Source organism: Hesperophylax consimilis, chromosome 5, assembly GCF_061612785.1.
Source record: "Hesperophylax consimilis isolate HC1 chromosome 5, BYU_Hcon_1.0, whole genome shotgun sequence".
Lineage (NCBI taxonomy): Eukaryota > Metazoa > Arthropoda > Insecta > Trichoptera > Limnephilidae > Hesperophylax > Hesperophylax consimilis.
The window spans coordinates 4,919,863-4,940,816 of record NC_142840.1 but is presented as its reverse complement, the minus strand read 5'-3'; the positions used below and the strand labels follow the sequence as shown (position 1 = coordinate 4,940,816).

At 32.3% G+C, this 20,954-nt stretch overlaps 4 non-coding genes across 4 annotated transcripts; 2 read left to right on the top strand and 2 right to left on the bottom strand.

The window, feature by feature from the left end:
- Positions 1–6,830: 6,830 nt before the first annotated feature.
- On the bottom strand, positions 6,831–6,949 carry LOC149423445 (5S ribosomal RNA). Its single transcript, XR_016302266.1, has one exon. It is a non-coding gene; the product is annotated as a 5S ribosomal RNA (ribosomal RNA).
- A 321-nt stretch (positions 6,950–7,270) lies between these two features.
- LOC149423444 (5S ribosomal RNA) lies at positions 7,271–7,389 on the bottom strand. The gene has a single exon (XR_016302242.1). It is a non-coding gene; the product is annotated as a 5S ribosomal RNA (ribosomal RNA).
- Positions 7,390–14,427: 7,038 nt separating this feature from the next.
- Positions 14,428–14,546, top strand: LOC149423443 (5S ribosomal RNA). The gene has a single exon (XR_016302241.1). It is a non-coding gene; the product is annotated as a 5S ribosomal RNA (ribosomal RNA).
- A 322-nt stretch (positions 14,547–14,868) lies between these two features.
- On the top strand, positions 14,869–14,987 carry LOC149423442 (5S ribosomal RNA). The gene has a single exon (XR_016302265.1). It is a non-coding gene; the product is annotated as a 5S ribosomal RNA (ribosomal RNA).
- The last annotated feature ends 5,967 nt before the right edge of the window (positions 14,988–20,954 follow it).

Below are 20,954 nucleotides of genomic sequence, written 5' to 3'. Positions count from 1 at the left end.
TGAGATATATTTACATACAGACACGACATGACCTCCGAAAATACTCCCTTGGGTTTCACAGATACATATATACTAACTAGACCAATCATCTTCACACTTGCGAGGCATATAATGTACCTAGCTACATTAAAAATTCATAATATTAAAAAAATTGGTAAAATATCTCTTTGCTGTACACACGGATTACATACCAAAAATTTGTGGGGCGATGACTGTTTTAAAAAAAAAATCATTTTCATAATGCAAATTTTGTGAACTTTTAAAGGGCAACTTTGATATTGGACAACTGTTTTTTTTAACATCATGTTGCCAATTAGTGGATTTACCTTTAAAAAATAGAAACACATAAATATGTAACCAAAAAGGTTGAAAACATAAACTAAATATAAATGGGTGATTATTGTTTAATAGGTAGACTAAAACACTGTGTCAAAACATTTCCGTCAAGTTATTCATGATAATATTATTGCATAAATATTGACACGTTGTACTCTATAAAGGTAAAATTTTATTTATATTAAATATATATTTTTATTTAAATTATCATTTATTATTATTTTCCTCTTTTGTAAAATAACAAAAGTCGGAAAATGAGGTTAATAGAATCCTTGGAGAAGATCGCTTTAAGGTACGTTGTATTTACATAACAGTTTCAATAATAATAATTCTACATTCGTATTCCATTCGGGAAATCGGTAGCTCTTTCAAATGATCTCCCAATTACACAACAGCGGATATTAGGGACGTAAGACGATATTCCGTTCTATTGTTTAGTTGAGATCAAAATGCGAATATTTGAATTGCTGATATGCAAAGATTCCCGTTTATATTCGAGAGACAAGACACAACCGAGTTGTCGAGGCAATTGGAAGTGATGAGAAATAGGATCCCACGAAATGTAATTTACGACATACTAACTACTCGGACATTTAGATGAATATAAAAAAATAATATTACTCAAAGTTTATCGACATTTTGTTTAGGAAGAGTTTTATTTTTTTATTTGGGTATTTTTTTGTTTAATATTTATCATAATATTTCGAAATTTAATAAAAAAATATTAAATTTAGATCAAAAATTAAATTTGGTTTCGGTTAGAACAATGTTTTTATCTGCTTTCGGTCGTATGGTGATGGTATGAAATGAATAATGTTTTTTTATCTGATTTCGGTCGTATGGTGATGGTATGGACTGAATAATGTTTTTATCTGATTTCGGTCGTATGGTGATGGTACGGAATGAACAGCGTTTTTATCTAATTTCGGTCGTATGTTGATGGTACGGAATGAATAGTGTTTTTATCTGATTTCGGTCGTATGGTGATGGTACGGAATGAACAGCGTTTTTATCTGATTTTGGTCGTATGTTGATGGTACGGAATGAACAGTGTTTTTATCTGATTTCGGATAAATGATGATAGTTTAGAATGAACAATGAGTTCACACATATTTTTCTACTATTTGCCCTTCCCTTAACACAGTTTTTTTTATGTAAAATCATTATAATTAGTCAACGCATATTTTTACAGTGAAAAAATATTTTAAGGAAGATTTGACTTTTAACTACTTAACTTCTTTTCAAGAAATGAAAAATACATTTTCATTGCAACATTTTAATTATTTTACTCAAGGCAGCAAAAATATTCATAATAACAAAAAAAAAATTCATCGGGTTCTTATAAAAGATTAATCACTATAAAAGCTCTGGATTACTGTTTTCATGAAACTTTTCCTTGAATTCTAGGTCTTTGAAGAATTGATTTTTCCGGCGTGGATGAGTTTTACAGAGGAAATAAAAACTTGGACTGAAAAGACGGATTGATTTTCAGCTGTTGTGTATGGAAGCAAAAGAAAACAGATAATGGTTTCTTTTGCAAATGGAATAAATTAAGTATAATCTCAAACCTACGCATTGAATATCTTAAATAAGAAGACATAATATGTATATACTGTAATGTATATTTACTCTAAGATAGAAAAACAGCTAAACAACTTGCAAAAATCTTATGTTGTTTTCAAAACTGATTTTTTCATTTATTTTTATATTAACCCCATACAGGAGGCCCTGCGGAAAACAATTTCCTTCACGCCTATGCCATCTTTTGGAATGCTGTATGGTGGATATTTTTGAAGAAAGAAAGGAGAGTAAGTTTTGGAAAGTCTAAGGGTTTGATGGGTATCTAAGTATCATCCAAAAGTGACGGACGTATGAATACATCCCTCCCACTGTGGCACAAGGCGATGGGTAGAGAGATGAAATGAAGAGGTCAGAGGGTCTCCCCAAAGCAGACTCTCCCGATCTAGCACGCCACGCAGCTGGCGGGCAGGCACAATCTGAACACACCTCGACCGAAGAACCCGGGCACCCCTGCCAAATCACCAAACGTAGCGGTTCTGGCGCAATGAAAAATGTACAGCTTTTACGTCTCAAACATGAAGATCAACGGAACCCTTTGTCAGATCTAAAGTTGCATTATCACTTTTGAATATACACTAAACCGTCATTTTTTACTTTTCAAATATGAGAGTTTTATTTTTTGTAATACAGTCATATCAAGAGTAAGAAAAACGTGGTAAAACTGCGCGAAATTATGTTTTATTTATTTTTTAGCTAGCCTACAAATTAAATTTAATGAACCTTGTTATAGTGATGATTTCAATTATTGGTGAAGACACTTGATCACATTCAGTACAATATTATTTGTGCAACGATAACTTTAAATTACAAGTAAGTATTAAACAAAGAGGACCAAAATGAAATATAAGTAAATATATCAATTGTGTATGTATTTACTACATTGTGTATGTATATAGTTATTGTATAAGTACAAGTTGTTTTAAGCGAGAAGATCATTAAGTATATGAAAGTATGAGTTATTTCTGAAGGTAGTCATTGAAATCTAAAATATATCTATTTGATGATTGCAGTGTTTATTAGATAATTGAATAATTATGTCAATCCAAAAGATTTTAGACGAATCATACGTTTCGTTTTATATGATTTACATATGATTTTAAATAAAGAAATTATATCTATCAATTTATTTAAAAACGTACGGCAAAACGTGTGCCATTAACATAGATAAAAAATTATAAATACAAAGAATAAAGTGTAAGAGAATATAAAAATACAAAAGGTAAGAGAAAAAAAACTTTGAAATGATATATTAATGAAATATAATAAATAATTTTCGTTATTATCAAATTATAGATGACTTGAGTAGCGTAGCTATTTACTTGCTGTCAGAATAACCATTTTTGAAAAGACAAAACAGATTTTTATTAATAATTACTTAAGTGAGAAGTAACAGTGAGTGAGAGACAGTATAAATGTAACACTATCAGATTATTAACAAGGCAGTTTAAATATCTGGATAAAAAAACAAGAAATACAAAATACTTCACAAACATTGTCACTTCACAACAACTATACTTTGGATATTCATGAATTAAGAGTTTTCGTCGGCTATACGGTTTTTATTTATGCATTACATAAAAATTGAATCTAATCAGAAAATAAATCATGAAATAATTTCTTAAAAATCCACCACCGATCTTATAATTAATTATCTTTTTGCAGCTGTGTTTTCCAAAAATTCAATTAATTGTGTTTAAATAGTTTACAGACATTATTATATAAAATCGTAAATAACTTTACCTTAATGAATGTTCTGAATTATTAAATGGAATTGAATTGAAATTACCTACGCGGCATGAATGCGTATTCTTAATGAAAAACATTGTATACGAATTCGAATATCTGATTATGAAGTTAGTAAAATTAAAAATATTTCACATTTTGTGTAAAATTGAAAGTGTAACTAATAATTTTTAATTTATTTTGATGATTCGATGAATTTGTACGAGGCAAAGGTTTTGAAACGTTTGTATAAATCGCCAGTGATATGGCTAAAGTTGCAACGGAGATAACGCAAACCAGGGCAGTATAATCAATTGAAAATGAAACGCAGATCCCAAGGAATGTGGTAGTGAGGTTGCTTGCAGCCAATATGCAGAGTAGGTGGTATATATACTAATATTATATTGCAGAGGAGGCGGTATTCCTCATAAAGATTCCACGGAGAGATTGCTCCAACAGAGTGCTAGAAAAGCTCGCTTGCTTCCGTGTTTTATAGTTTTGTAATGGATTCTTCGTATAATGGAACAAGCAATACTAAAAATGAAATGTTATTTCTTAAAATCAAAACAATTTCTATTATCTAAAAATTTACTGGTTCCTCCGCTTTTTTAACATCTACATATAGGTGTGCCCAAATTTAAAATTATCAAAACAAAATACGTTAGACAATTTTTTATGTCTGATATAAAAACTCTATTTTTAATGTTTAAATAAATGAAACGTATTCAAATATTGTCCACCACACCTGAATACAAATACAACTATTACAAAAATCATAAAATTTCATTATATTTGTGGTAATTATAAAGTTCTATTAAATAAAATATTCTCCACGTTTAAACTTTTTCCTTACTTTTGCGCAATTATTCATTGTATTAGGTTATATTAAATTCTCTGGATGTTTAAAAAGTCTATTAGACGAGATTAATAATTTTTATTACATGGTAAATGTTAGTTACGTTTCTAATAAAGCTCCGTTATGAAGGAGGGCGTACTTATGCTCCATTGTTGAGGAGTGATAAAAAGCTCACAAGAGGCTGTAGGCGAAGATAATACGTTATTACGGAGGCATTGATTTTATATTTATAAGGCCATCCCGTTTTATCACTCAAATAAAGCTGACGGTGATTACCCGACTCCGGAACACCTCAGTACCTAGACTTGGCAACAGAAGACGTGTTAGAGACACCTCTTGCCTCACCCTTTACCTTGCCCTTCTCCCACCCACCTCTTTCCTAAAACCCGCGCCCGGTCAGACCCCGACCCAATTATCGCTTCAGTTTTCATGCGGTGCTAAAATTTTATGGAAACTGCACTTATTTTACACTAAGCTCGAGAAAAGCTGTTAAAGCGTACGTTCAGAATGAAGAAAGACGTCGTTTAGGATAACAGTAATGAGAATTCACAATAATTGTATGCTGCCTGAGGTCATTGTTAGGTTAAAGTTTAAGCTCGGGTGACTCTAATTGAGCTTTTAAATTAACGTTGTCAAACTCCAAGCAAATGAGAATTTTACCCTTGAAATATAATTCAGTGTAAAAATGGATTTATTCCGCATAAAATCTAAGACATTTTGTTTTTGTAAATTCGGTTTTATAATGAATTTTAGCATAATTGTATTAAATATAACAGATATCATAACAAGTTTATGTACAAGTAATACAAGTTTAATTTATTTGTTCAATATTTATTTTACTAAAACTTATCGTAATAATAAGTGTGTAATAAAACTTTAGTTGTACATATGATGATATTGTAAACTTCTCAATTGGTGGCGAAAATTCGCATAACGGTATCTCGGTGAATCATCGGTCTAATTTGGACTGATTTACAGGCTCTAAGTATCGGGCTTATTTCCAACGGGCAAGAAAAGGACACGTGAGGTCTAAACAAAAGGAAGGTATAAAAAGGTCGGTACGTTATTAACTCCTTGGGGGAATTTCGTTTGCACCATTTGTTAAACCTTCACTCAAAACCCCTTTCGTTCCCAGCAATGGCATTTGAATCACCCTGAATAAGTGCTATTATTAACCCTTCAGGGGTCCAGCTGGAATGGATGCCTGAGCCCCTAGGCATTTTTCACTTCAAACAAATACTTGGCTAAAGAATCTTCATTTAATTATTACAATAAATTGTTCTCTCATTTACTCACTCTTTCTTTTCAAAAACTTTTGTTTATCTTGTTCCGTTGTGTTATCCTATATTAATCTATTATGCTCAAAGTTTGTCTGCATATTCAGTTTCAAGGAAAAGTTAGAAGGCTAAGCCTGGACTAGCCTATTATTTATTATTTGCGAAATGTTTAGAATACTTTGCAAATACCTACTTAAGAAGATATGTTCAACAATAATTGAAGTGAAACTTCTTTAGCCGCGTAATGAATTTTCGGGAACGTAGTAAAACCGAGTCAAGATCGAAACGAAAAAGCGGGTACCCCCACCACCGCTCACCGTTCAGAAAAATGGTGTACAAAATTCGTTGTAATTATTAAACAAGTTAAATAACGTATTTTCGCACAATTTCGCAAGTCCAGTATGGTCTAGTGGCTAGGATACCTGGCTCTCACCCAGGAGGCTCGGGTTCGATTCCCGGTACCGGAAATTATTTTTGGTCAATTTTCTGAGATACTGTTTTATTTAATTTGTGTTTTGATTATTTCAGGTGATATTTTTAAGAATTCATTTTATTAAATACAAGCAGTGACTTGAAAAAAATCATAAAATTGTTAATTTTTCAATATGGACTTTTGGCAGCCGGGATGTATTTATAATTTCACAATTATTTTAGGAATGCGGAAGCACATCATGCAAGATTCCCATTCTTGCGACCCGGGTTCGATTCCCGGGCAGTGCACTCCTTTTTTATGGAGAATCATTATTTTTCAAAGGAAGGATATTTTTGATATAGTAAAATATAAATGCTTCTTAGCTCATCTCGACAACTGGCGTTGGTGGTGTAATGGTCAGCATAGTTGCTTTCGAAGCAGTTGATCCGAGTTCGATTCTCGGCCATGGAATATTATTTTTTTGTTTTTAAGGAATTTTTTTTTTTTAATGGTTGACCATAATATCAATCCACTAAGTAATATTTTAGGCCTGTAGCATAATTGAAAAGTTAAAGAATGATATAAAATTTTTTATGATGTTAACGATAAAAAAATGAAAAAAAACATAAAATTAAAATAAAAAATGGGCCAACGGCACGCGGTGTTCCCAAGCGGTCACCCATCCAAGTACTGACCGCGCCCAATGTTGCTTAACTTCGGTGATCGGACGAGAACCGGTGTGTTCAAAATGGTATGGTCGTTGGCAAAAGTTAAACAATATTAATTTCTATTCTACCTGCCAATAAATATATGAAAATTAGTATAAAAAAGCCCTAATAATATTGAAAAAATTAGCAAGGTGTGTGCGAGGTTGATAAAAATAATCATTACATACGCGCTTGAAAAAGATCGTAATTACATTAATAAGTTTGTAGGAATTTTTTTTTCAATGGTTGACCATAATATCAATCCACTAAGTAATATTTTAGGCCTGTAGCATACTTGAAAAGTTAAAGAATTTTATGATATTATTAATTATAGTAATGATAAAAAAATAAAAAAAACATGAAATTAAAATAAAAAATAGGCCAACGGCACGCGGTGTTCCCAAGCGGTCACCCATCCAAGTACTGACCGCGCCCAATGTTGCTTAACTTCGGTGATCGGACGAGAACCGGTGTGTTCAACATGGTATGGTCGTTGGCAAACGCTAAACAATATTAATTTCTACTCTACCTGCCAATAAATATATGAAAATTAGTATAAAAAAGCCCTAATAATACTGAAAACATTAGCAAGGTGTAAATATTATATACCTAGTTTAACTCACTCTCCTAACTCATCTTCGCTGTCTACAGGCAGAGCGCACGACTGTGGTCGTGAAGAACCGAGGTTCGATCCCCGCTTTAACTAATTTTTTTTTTCTTTTTTTATAACTTTTAATTTTTTTTATCACATGCTACTTATAAATATGTCAATAGACAGAAAAAAAGAGAGAATGAAATGAAAAGAGAGAGAGAGAAGAATACTAGAAGTTTCACTTCTGTCTTGCGTAGGCTTGACACACCCATTTTTTATAATCACCATGGTTTACGCCCATAATACAAATCCTTAAAGAGATATTATTCATGAAAACCTAAGAAATAAATTCTTTATAAGTCAATGAGAAAAATATGACATGATGAATTTTGTTCTCGCGTTCGGCGAAAAAAGGGTTAGTTTAAAGTATCCTCAAAGTAGATTTTCAAATTAGATCTACGGTACAATATGAATATACCACCCCAGCCATGAGAACGCCTGTCCCGGTGAGACCGGTACACAAGGGGGCACTGATTTTTTAGGACTTAGAACACGTAATCTGACGAGAAGAATGAAGTTGGAGTTTAATCGACCAGCAAGCATGGAATCCTTATAAGATAACGTTGGAATTTGGGGTGGGCAGGAAAAAAATTAAGAACATTTTGAATAAAAAACTAATTCTAAAATTTAAAAAAACAAAATTGGGTACAAACATAAAATAAATAAAGTTAATTAGATAATATCCTTTGGTAAACCCCTTTTCCCTTTAATCGTAAATTTAAACAAATTAATGTTTCAAAGAAAGTTGGTATAAATATTTTCATGAAAAGCAAATGGAGAAAACTTACGGATATAAAATATGGCTACTTTATTAATAATCTTAATTACTGAATCTACAGCTTTCCTAATAAACTATCAGTACAACACGAATCATTTATGGCGATGTAAGAACACTTGTTCATAAAAAAATAATATTTTTGCATTTCGTCATTATATAACAACAGTATAAACGCTGCTGCACGAACACGTGTTCTCATATATTATGAAAGTACTTATAGTTTATTAGGAAAGCTCTAGATTGTTGAATGTTTCAACAGAATTTTAATAAATCAGCATTGTCATTTTTCTTCGATTTTTTTTGTATATATTTGTTCTTAGATTACCACTACCCCCAGTGATTTCGCGATACGAGTGTTAAACACGATATATTTTAAAAATGCAAAATGTATTCGTAAACGTTTAATATCGGAACGTGTTCAGCTCGGTTAGGTTTCAAACAATCCCATAACAATAACGAGCACATATAACCCCCGACTCCGAGTTAGCACTCGGCTTGCTCGGTTAGCTGGATGTGTGCAAGAATTATCGGTATGTAAATTCTATAAAATTTATGAAATAAAGAGCGATCAGTTTTCCAAAACTTTTACTTATAGCGCGAAAATCTCATAAACTACATTTATCAAAACAAAACTCAATCAAAACACTATGTGATTTGAATGACTTCAAAAATAGTTACTTTTATTATTCTGTTGTTGAAACCTCATAGTGAAAAATAAAAGTTTTATTGTTATTTTATAAAATTCTAGATAAATCTTTGTTGAGTATCGGACCAGTTTAGTTGTCCATCTTTAGAATGGAGGTTGCAATCACCAAATAAATAAAAAGCGAAGTAAAGTTATGAGGTTTTTCATCCTCAAATTGTAGTTTTCTGTTTATAATGGTTGGCATTTCTCAAAGGTTATGAACTTTTTTTATTTATTCTTTGCCTCCACTTTCATTTCGTGTACATAGATACAATTATATGAAAGTTTCTCCTCCGTTATAGCAAGTTTGTTTTGGTTGGCAATCAAGAGTCAACAGGCATTTCCTTTTACATGTGTTCATCCAGTTACATCGTTGGTTTCCTTGGATTTGTTGAGCTTACCATCATTGTTTTTTCTAATACTCGATTTTATAACATTTTTATGAAAAAAAAGCAATTACCGAAATGTTATCTTATTGGGGTGGAATGTTAACATTGTCTTCGTCTAATGTACCAATATTCTATCCTATTCTTAAATTATAAATGAACTACTTCATGGGACAATATCGTTTCAATAAGCTGTACATTAAAGCAGGTAGTATAAACCCACTCAGCCATTAATAATTTTTATAACGATATAACGATACAAGATATCTTTGAAGAAATTTATGAGAGTGATCTTAAAGACATTATAAGCCGGAGTTATAACATACTAATAGAATAATAACTGCCTAGGAATTGCCTCATATTCAGCTCCGCACGGATTGGCTCATAAATAAAGCCCATAATCCAAAACAAACAGTTCAAGTGGTTTGGGAGAGAAGTAAAGGGGGAAAGGAGTTGGATAGAATTAGGGCTGTTTTGTGTAAAGTATTAAACTCTACGCAATATGAAGAGATTTATTAGCATTTAACATTCGGTGTGTAGCGACAAAGTCTTACTTCGGGCAAATCAGATTGTTTTGTGGGACGCACTTGAATTACACTCATTATATCGAAGGAAGTAAACACTGTGCACGATTTATGGATTTCATGTGCGTGGGCTTTAAATTAAAATTATTATTATAATTTACAACTCAAACAGAAATTTGCTTTTGGTAGCTAAAAGCAATTATAACATTTCTGTTTTAACTGATTCAATTTCAATCAACCATTATTATGCGATATTGATTAAATGAACAAACAAAAGCATTGCGGCGTAATTGGAACAGATAATGGTTAATCTTTCGAATACATTAATCCTTTTCGTTGTCATATTTTAAAATAGGTGAAATCCTACAATACCATTATACCTTAAAAAGATACAATGACTGTTTGTTTCATTCGTTATAAGAATGACTTTATATTGCCGGTTGTTCTCTTGATTAATCGACAGTTGACTATCAATATTGAAATATTTTTTTCAGGAATAACACAAATTAGTCACCTGTGCGTCAAGGCATGAGATATTGAAACTTTATTTGTGTTAACCCTCTGCTGCTGATGTTACGTCTGTCAAACGCCGCAAAATCTATGTTAAGTTGTCTCGCTCACCAGCACGGCGACGGTAGCCGTGGTGATTGCACGTGAGGAGTTGCAGCCGCATCCTTATTAGGTAGACGTTTTGTCTACCATACATATAACTGATATTAAACTGCTCTAAGCATCCTTTTTTTAATATCTTAAGTTATTTTAAGCCAGGAAAAAGCAAAGTTATGTTTGTTTTGTCATTTTATTTGGTAAGTTCCGTGATTTCGTAAACATTTATAAATACTTAATACTTTTTTATAAATGATTTTCACTAAACCGTTTCCTGCTATAAATATTTTAACGCTTATTAAACGACCAAAAATCAAAACTTCCAAAATAATTGCACTTAAAATGTACGTCTGTCAGACTACTCCTTAGCAGAATGAAAACCAAAAATTAATCACCTCAGTGGCATAAGGTTAAATACAGAAAAATGTTGATTTATATTGATTAGAACATCAACAACAAAAAATATCATTTAACTATTACATTACTTAACTTCATTAATTCGTTTTTTTTAAATTTATTAGTTAATTTCATTATCTCGAACTGTAAGTTCCTTTATCAGTCAATGCAACAACTAACTAGACAAAACAATATGATTTGTATAAAAAAAAACTTAACCTTCAATTACAATAACATGCACATAACGCAGTACCTACGAGTAGTACGTAGTACCTAGTTATAACAAACATAAAATAATTTTCAAGTAAACTTTTTCAGCATAATACTCACGGAATAAGAACCACGTACCACTACTTGTACCCTGTTCATGCCTACCTACATTAGATAGACTCTAGGCAGCCCAGTAGCTGTCCTACCAATTTGTGGAGGTATCTACCTTACAAGCCGTTACTAGTAAATAGTTGCTCGGTTCCGATCTGGTTTCAAATGAAAAGCGCGCTAAACTTTAGCGGACTATTCGCTCTCTGGCCACTCGCGGTGGAAGGCACGTTCTAATTCTGCTTTTGTTTGGTTATTTCGTTGATTTCAGAAAATATTATTATTGTCAATACAGTAAAAAGTTCTTTGCTTATGTTAGGTATTTTTTACTCAATGTATATTTATTTATTGGATGATTTTTATAGCGCCGCTTTTGTGAGATATCACCTCAGGGGCATAGATACAATTATATATACATCATTCATCGACTTTGTAAAGATATGTTTCATAATTCGGAACACGTTGATTTCTATGACGTTAATTCAGATAGAAAGTGCGATAATTTTCGTCAATGATTTCAAAGATGACACATTATAAAGATGACACATGTTACATTACGATTTGAACTAATCAATAATAAATAATAAAAAATATTATATCGTTTGATTGATGCAATTTTTAGGTATTCAAAAATTTAAAATCTATCAAAAGTAATTCTCCGGCATTGTCCAAAACTCGTCTATCTTTTGTTTTTATTGAAGCCATTCCCAACTAGCAAAAGAAAAAAAATAGTAAATGGGCTTTTCTACAAATATTCAAATTAAATAAAAAATTCCAAATAAAATAAAAATAAAAATAAAAATAAAATAAAATAAAATAAAATAAAATAATTTATTTTAGAGATAGTATATTGCAAATTAATAACAATAATATTAATAATACATTATTCCCAATGTGTTAAATAAACCTCATTTCGGAAAGTCAACATAAAATAAAATATTTTTAAATAAGAAGTTCAATCAAGAGTGATTGCTAGTTCTCGCGGCTCAGTGCGTTGTGTGATATTCATGTGTACGGAACCAACAGTTGGATAAAAATATGTGTCACGTCTTATTTATTGGAAATGTCATTTCTTGCTTAAAAGATTTTTTATCATTCTCTGACATAAATATTTTTTTATCAATACCTAAATCATGAAATTTTCATGACGCCAATAGTTTTTTTGCTTCGAAAAACAGATCATTTCATGTAGAATATGATGTAGTTGATATCTACACTAACATAAAGAAAATTACAAATGTTTGGTTGAAATTAAATTTGTGTTGAATGCATCGTGTAAGAACTCGTATGGTGGTTGATATTCATGTAGCATTACTTTAGTTGGAACATCGAGAGAAACAGTTTAACAACATTTTACAACAAAATTGTCCTTCGCCAATAATATCCTCTGCGAGGAGCAAGAGGCCTTTTAGCCCAATTTGCACGCGCTGTAGGTTTTTATTGAAAATGAAAACGTATTTGAAGGTAAAATAGCAATGCTAAGCAAGTATTCTACAAAAGAAGCAGTCATTCTTGATTTCGCTCAAATTAAATAAGAAAAATTCATTTGAATGGTTTTATTCATAACATCATGATCACTAACAGACCAGACCAACATAAAAGCTCCGACGGTAAATGCAAGCTTTGGACAAAGAAACTAACGAAGAACAAAAAAGACAATATTACCAATATTTCGTAACATAAAATAATAAAGCCTACACATTACACACAAAACCAATATAAAACACACAACATATAATATAAATATACTGATTTTGACTTTAAATCATTTTATTATACTTTAAATTTAAATTTTTAATTTTTTTTTTAATTTATCTTAATCTGATGTTTTTTTTTTTTTTTCACCAACTATTATCTTTATTTTCTTCAAATGTATTACGTACATTTTTTTTGTATTATGAAATGAAGACCTAAGCACGGGTACGCCACCCAGTGAGGCCAACATTACTGGATTGTACTATGAAATGTAAAATATTGTACCAAATAAAAAATATATATGTATATGTCATCAAAAATCATAATTTCGGTTGTCTGTCTGCCTGTAACTCTGGTTCAATGAATTCAAGAACTTAGATTTGCTTAAAATTTAAGTGACATTTTCAAAATTGGAACTGATAATAGTAAAGCAATAAATCGATAATGTATCTAACTATAATATTATGTTTTTACAAGATTTCTTTTTGTATACCTAGGTTAATTTCTCTAGTATTTTTTAGTACCTTCCTTTAATAATTTTGATTATTTATTTGAAACGTATTTTTTTGTTTAAATTCCTTATCTCCATTTTCAAGAAAGCTTTATTTACTAACAATAATTCAGACTATCTCGTGATTTTTATATCCTTCCATTTTATACTCTTTCCATCGTATTATTGATGTAGTTGAAATACCTAATGCAAGAACAAAGCGTAAAGCTTTGATAAGTTAGTAAAAAATAAAATAATTAGAGATATCCTTTGAGGCGTTTGCGAATAATTGAGAATCAAGTATTCTACCTCCGAGGAATCTTTCGTTAGACATGATGGTAGGAATTATTATTGCTTTCTGTATTTCCTTGGCAATAATTATCAGACGGATTGTTGTTTGCCATTCAAAGAAAACGTAGGGTGTTCCACAAGCTTAACATAGGTACCAACTGTTTGTTTTATACTTTGAAATAATCATTGTTGTTAGAGTGCTTTTACCCTCAGCTCCATAATGTGTACCCATTCTTCATCAGATAATATAATTCTTGTAAAATTGTGGGTAAAATAATTTTCTAATATAATATGGATGTTATAATTTTTTGCGTTTATTTAAACACCATAAAGGAGGCAATGAAAAAAAATGGGTGTGTCAAGCCTACGCAAGACAGAAGTGAAACTTCTAGTATTCTTCTCTCTCTCTCTTTTCATTTCATTCTCTCTTTTTTTCTGTCTATTGACATATTTATAAGTAGCATGTGATAAAAAAAATTAAAAGTTATAAAAAAAGAAAAAAAAAATTAGTTAAAGCGGGGATCGAACCTCGGTTCTTCACGACCACAGTCGTGCGCTCTGCCTGTAGACAGCGAAGATGAGTTAGGAGAGTGAGTTAAACTAGGTATATAATATTTACACCTTGCTAATGTTTTCAGTATTATTAGGGCTTTTTTATACTAATTTTCATATATTTATTGGCAGGTAGAGTAGAAATTAATATTGTTTAGCGTTTGCCAACGACCATACCATGTTGAACACACCGGTTCTCGTCCGATCACCGAAGTTAAGCAACATTGGGCGCGGTCAGTACTTGGATGGGTGACCGCTTGGGAACACCGCGTGCCGTTGGCCTATTTTTTATTTTAATTTCATGTTTTTTTTATTTTTTTATCATTACTATAATTAATAATATCATAAAATTCTTTAACTTTTCAAGTATGCTACAGGCCTAAAATATTACTTAGTGGATTGATATTATGGTCAACCATTGAAAAAAAAAATTCCTACAAACTTATTAATGTAATTACGATCTTTTTCAAGCGCGTATGTAATGATTATTTTTATCAACCTCGCACACACCTTGCTAATTTTTTCAATATTATTAGGGCTTTTTTATACTAATTTTCATATATTTATTGGCAGGTAGAATAGAAATTAATATTGTTTAACTTTTGCCAACGACCATACCATTTTGAACACACCGGTTCTCGTCCGATCACCGAAGTTAAGCAACATTGGGCGCGGTCAGTACTTGGATGGGTGACCGCTTGGGAACACCGCGTGCCGTTGGCCCATTTTTTATTTTAATTTTATGTTTTTTTTCATTTTTTTATCGTTAACATCATAAAAAATTTTATATCATTCTTTAACTTTTCAATTATGCTACAGGCCTAAAATATTACTTAGTGGATTGATATTATGGTCAACCATTAAAAAAAAAAAATTCCTTAAAAACAAAAAAATAATATTCCATGGCCGAGAATCGAACTCGGATCAACTGCTTCGAAAGCAACTATGCTGACCATTACACCACCAACGCCAGTTGTCGAGATGAGCTAAGAAGCATTTATATTTTACTATATCAAAAATATCCTTCCTTTGAAAAATAATGATTCTCCATAAAAAAGGAGTGCACTGCCCGGGAATCGAACCCGGGTCGCAAGAATGGGAATCTTGCATGATGTGCTTCCGCATTCCTAAAATAATTGTGAAATTATAAATACATCCCGGCTGCCAAAAGTCCATATTGAAAAATTAACAATTTTATGATTTTTTTCAAGTCACTGCTTGTATTTAATAAAATGAATTCTTAAAAATATCACCTGAAATAATCAAAACACAAATTAAATAAAACAGTATCTCAGAAAATTGACCAAAAATAATTTCCGGTACCGGGAATCGAACCCGAGCCTCCTGGGTGAGAGCCAGGTATCCTAGCCACTAGACCATACTGGACTTGCGAAATTGTGCGAAAATACGTTATTTAACTTGTTTAATAATTACAACGAATTTTGTACACCATTTTTCTGAACGGTGAGCGGTGGTGGGGGTACCCGCTTTTTCGTTTCGATCTTGACTCGGTTTTACTACGTTCCCGAAAATTCATTACGCGGCTAAAGAAGTTTCACTTCAAAAAACAACTTCCCACGGGGCCTATGTCACCTTTGATGATGTTGGGCTGAGGGTCTTTTAAATGAAATTAAAAATAGGAAATTCTGTGAATGAAAAAAGTATGAGAGGGTGATGTAACCGAATATGAATCCATCCCTCTTTCCTCGGTGCAAGACGATGGGTCGAGGCCTCCCACGATCTGGCCCGCTGCACTGCTTGGTAGTCATAAGCATCTGCAGCCAAGACTTGAACAGTTCACATGTCACGAACCCGGGTGCCACTGCTAAACCACCAAACGTACCAAACCACTTGGATTGACTTTGGCAGAGGTGTTGGTTATTCAATGAAGGGTTCCCGGGGCGGCGCAGAAGTATCCAAAATTAAATAATAATAATCCCGCCTCCCAAAATTAAATAATAAAAGAATTCCCACTAAAATATAGTGACAGTAACTAATTCATATTTTTACAATACTTCTTATATACACAGTATTGTAATCAAACAATAGATATTAATTATGTTACTAAATATAGTTAGCGAGCATAATTTATGATTTTTAGGGTGCTATTTCTTGTTTGGTGCGATGATAAATATCTTGTAAAAAAAGGATATTATCGATAATTATTGTAAAACGAAACTGACTTATTGATGGCAATTGCAAAAGTACAGAAAATCTAGATGGTGAAAATATTTTTTTCATACTAAACTTCTCGACTTTGGCCCGCCCTATTAATTATTAATCAATTGTTCCATAATATATAGAAGGATCGATTTTCATCGAAACGGGGCACCATAATATGATTTTATTTTTTATTTTTAAGATAATTGAAAATAGTCCCGTGACAATGGTTTGTGTTCAAAGAAACTTTTGATATAAAAATATCGCACTGGACATGTATTCCTACTTTGAACAATCAAGTACAAAAGTTTCTTTGTGATTGCGATTTCCTTTGGTTCTTAAGAGACTTGCTATATTGTTTCTTCATTTTGGAACTCCTCGCCTACAGTTTATAATGATTCTCAAATCCCCATGGAAAAAAAACAAATAAGAAAAACACCGTAAGTTACGAGAGTTTGTTGTATTGAATTCTTTCAGTAAAAGTTGTATTATTTTCCTAATTGGAAAAACCTATCGCAGACACTATCGGAACTCTCGACGCAGGTTTCTCTATGTCTCAAATTCAGGGCCTTTAATTGAAAAGTCTCTATCGCTGTCTCAGCTCCTGTTGGTTGTCGCTTTTTACCGATTAGCTAATGGAATAATTTAAGTTTCGTACAAAAGGTTAAAGTTACAAAGAGAAGAAATAACAGAAAGCTCCGGGATCAAATTGAGTTTATTGAATCGAATTTTTCCGGCAAATTAAAATCTCCGAAAGGAAAATGTTTCCCGCACCTTGTCGTGGCAGATAATTAAAATTTCAATCGCTAAATCTCGTTCTCTAGTTATAATAATAGTGGATATACCTTTGTAGTCGAATGGGCGCGGGTTAAAAACTGACTCGTTGGGATTTTTGAGCAAATTCTATGGATTCACAACTTTCAAAGAATACTGTTTTCCTATTTTCATTTTATTCGGTGGAATGCTTGATGGAACTTTTTAACTAAAGCTTTGATTCGTTAATGCGCACAATATACTTTCAATTTACTAAATCTTTATTTTTACTCTCTCCAATCACATATTGGCTATCAATGAAGCAACCTTAACCAACAAAAATACTTCAATCTTCAAATGGATAATATTATGTACCTACTTTTTAAAACTCATTTTCGTAGTTTTGGAACATTTCGAAACAAATATTATTTTATTTAAATATCGCATAAAAGTCCCAAATGCTACCAACCGTCTAGATCCAGTGAGACTATGGCATTGCTGAAAGGCCGTGGGGAGAGAAATGACATGGGGAATAGAAATATTGGGAAGTACCTAGCTCTTTCGGTCTGGTCACCAAATACTGCTAAAGCCATTTAAAGCAAATTATTGATTCTAAATGGTAGTTATGCATCAGTGCGATACTAAGAGTAACTTCCACCCATCATCCGCAAATACAACTTATATAATTTCAAGTGATTTCAATTTAAATCAAATACAATTTACTTGCCCTTTTTTTATTTACTAAGCCCTTGACTATGAAAGCTCTTTTTCAGAGGGGAGAATTTTCGTTATCTCTAAATTAATAAATAACTGTAAGACAATAAATATTGTATAATAAAAATATTGTATAGTAAATAATATAAATATTGTATAATATATAAAAATAAAACGAGAAATACTTCCTAGTAGAGTCAAAGTATTTTTGGTGTTCTCTGCTAAAAATATATATGTATATTATTAAGTACCTAGATAAGATAAACTTATTTACTTATTACTCTTATTTACATGAACTTAATGGCTAATGAATAAATTAATTATTTTATGGGTAAGGTGCCACCGTATTAATTGCGTTTATTTTTACGCTCTAAATTGCCACTAATTCAAGAAACGTTCAAGAGTCTTCTGTTAGTCGGCACTTCTCTTCGTGACCCCTTTTGACCCATGCCGAGAGCGATCAAGGCTCATTAGAATCCTCTTCCAACTGTCACTCAATAAGATAAAATAAAGACATTAAACCTTCTTTGCCGCTGCTGTTAACTGATTCAACGTGTCTATATGTATTTCAGTATCTGTAAGAAATATTCTCAACACGGAGCTTCCAGTTTATATCAGGTGTTCATCAGCAACACATTTAGGTATTGGAAAAATGAATGGGTAAGTATTGGGTATAGTTATAGAAGGCAAAGAAATCTATTTTACATATTCTATTCACGATCTATGTAACAATAATCTCCGTAATAACTTGCGTACCGCTTGCTCCGCAAAAAAAATAATAAATCGCTAACTAACTAACTAACTAACTAACCATCACGCCGTTTCCCCGCAGTGGTAGGCAGAGAGGACGGACCGCCAAACAACTCGGTCTTGGCACACACTTCTTGCCTCATTCACATTCATACATCGTCTCATACATACTCTTCTATTATTCTGACTCTTGACATGGTCCGACTCGAGTATCTGATTCACTTGATCGTGCCATGTCTTCCTCGGGCGTCCCCGACTTCTGCTACCATTCGCATTTGCATCATATATCCTCCTTACACTTCTTTCTTCGCTCATTTGCTCTACATGTCCAAACCATCTAAGCGTCCCTTTCTTAATCTTACTCATTACGCTTACATCCGCCTTGCACGCTTTGCGGATCTCCATTCCTCACACGATCATACATGGTTTTACCACACATACGCCTTAGGGATCTCATTTCAACAGCACGCAATCTACTTTAATCCTTTCTTTGCCAGTTCCATGTCTCACCTCCATACTTTAGGGTAGGAACGAGCACTCCGTTGTGGACTGCTAACTTCGCTTCTTTGGACAATTTTTTGTTAGCGCCAACGGCGTTCAGTCCTCCATTAACGGAATTACCTGCATTTACCCTTCTTTCAATATCTCTATCAGCCTTCCCATCTCTCGTTAACATACTTCCTAAATACACAAACTCATCCACCTGCTCCAAGTATTCCTCATTCACAATTATATTGCACACTGTTTTCGTACTCTCTCTTTCAAACACCATTACTTTAGACTTACTTACATTCATCATTAACTCATTCTTCATGCATACTTCGTTCATCCTAGACACGAGAGACTGTAGATCATCTATACTTTTAGCAATCAGCACCGCATCATCACTTTTTTCAGTTTATATTTGTATTTGTTACTTTTCTCTACGCTTTTTATGGTTGATGAAAAATGTAAGCACGTTAGTCTAGGCACACACTAGCAACTTTACATACTTTAGTTGCTGGCAACAGTGCATCAAAATCTACTGCAGTATATGGAGGCAAGCACACGAGACGACACGACATAAGAGAGACTTTTTAAATTTGTATGGATTTTTAAATAACCGCCAACTGTCGCCGCAACTAAAGTTGTTCGTGTGCGCCTGGATTTGATGTGGATGTGATTACTCTATTACACATAAATCTTTGTCTGAAGCGAATGACAGAAACTCAAACTGCTAATATGTTAAACACACTATACATACAAATTTAAAAAAATAAACAATATTCGCCTTCGCACTTAAAAGTCATATTTAGACAAAAAATAACCTTCATTTCCATTTCATTTTGGTCATAATTATTTTATCCAAACCATTTATTACACAAGTAAGATATTAAATTTATCTATATAATTAAGTTATTGATACCATAACAATAAGGTACATTCTCAAGCCATAAAAAAATGTGAAAACTCTAAAAATTTAATAATAAATTTAATTGCTACATACAATATCACAAAAAATTGAATAATTTAACTCAAAAGATTTTGCACTTGTAATTTTGGCTTGCGACCGTCGAAGCGGAACAGTCCTTATTTTGTTTGCATTAAATAAGGGTTTTAAAATAATTGCATTCTACAAAGTCTTATGAAATAACAGGTCCGTTGCAGATACCTAGTACCTATGTGTAATTTGTACATATGAATCCTGGCAGATCAATGCTGTCCGCAACCCGCCAACAGTTAGGTACATCGGATCGATTCAAATCATATTATGTTACTCTGCGGTCGAGAGTACCAAAATAGTCCCGGAAATGTAATGTGTCATGACCACTCACCCCAGATATGCGATTTACCTAGTATATAAGTTGGACCCAGTTATACTCACATACTCGCACCTCTACGTATCATTACATACCAACCCCTACACATTCCTAAACATACGTACATTTACACTCATAAAATGTAATATAAGTAAGTTCCTACACTAGGGTGGGCCATCCATGCATGATGTTTTTTTTAATATCGTACTTTCGGGGGTTTTAAATGTAAGACTATTTAGATTCAGTAAACATCTTCATTATATCGCTAAAAAAATATAAAACATTGTCATTGAGGCATTTCAGTTTTGTTTAGCACTGTATGATTGTTAAAGATACCACACGGCACAAAAAATGGTGCTGTTGAATGAAACTTCTGAAATATTGGAAATATTTAATTCCTCTTAAAGTAGCCTTAAGACTTTTTTGTATAATTATATTCATAGATGTTAAGAATTGAGAAGATTGTACTGTAAATGGATTAACTATCTGTAGTACAGTAATATTTTTTTTTGTA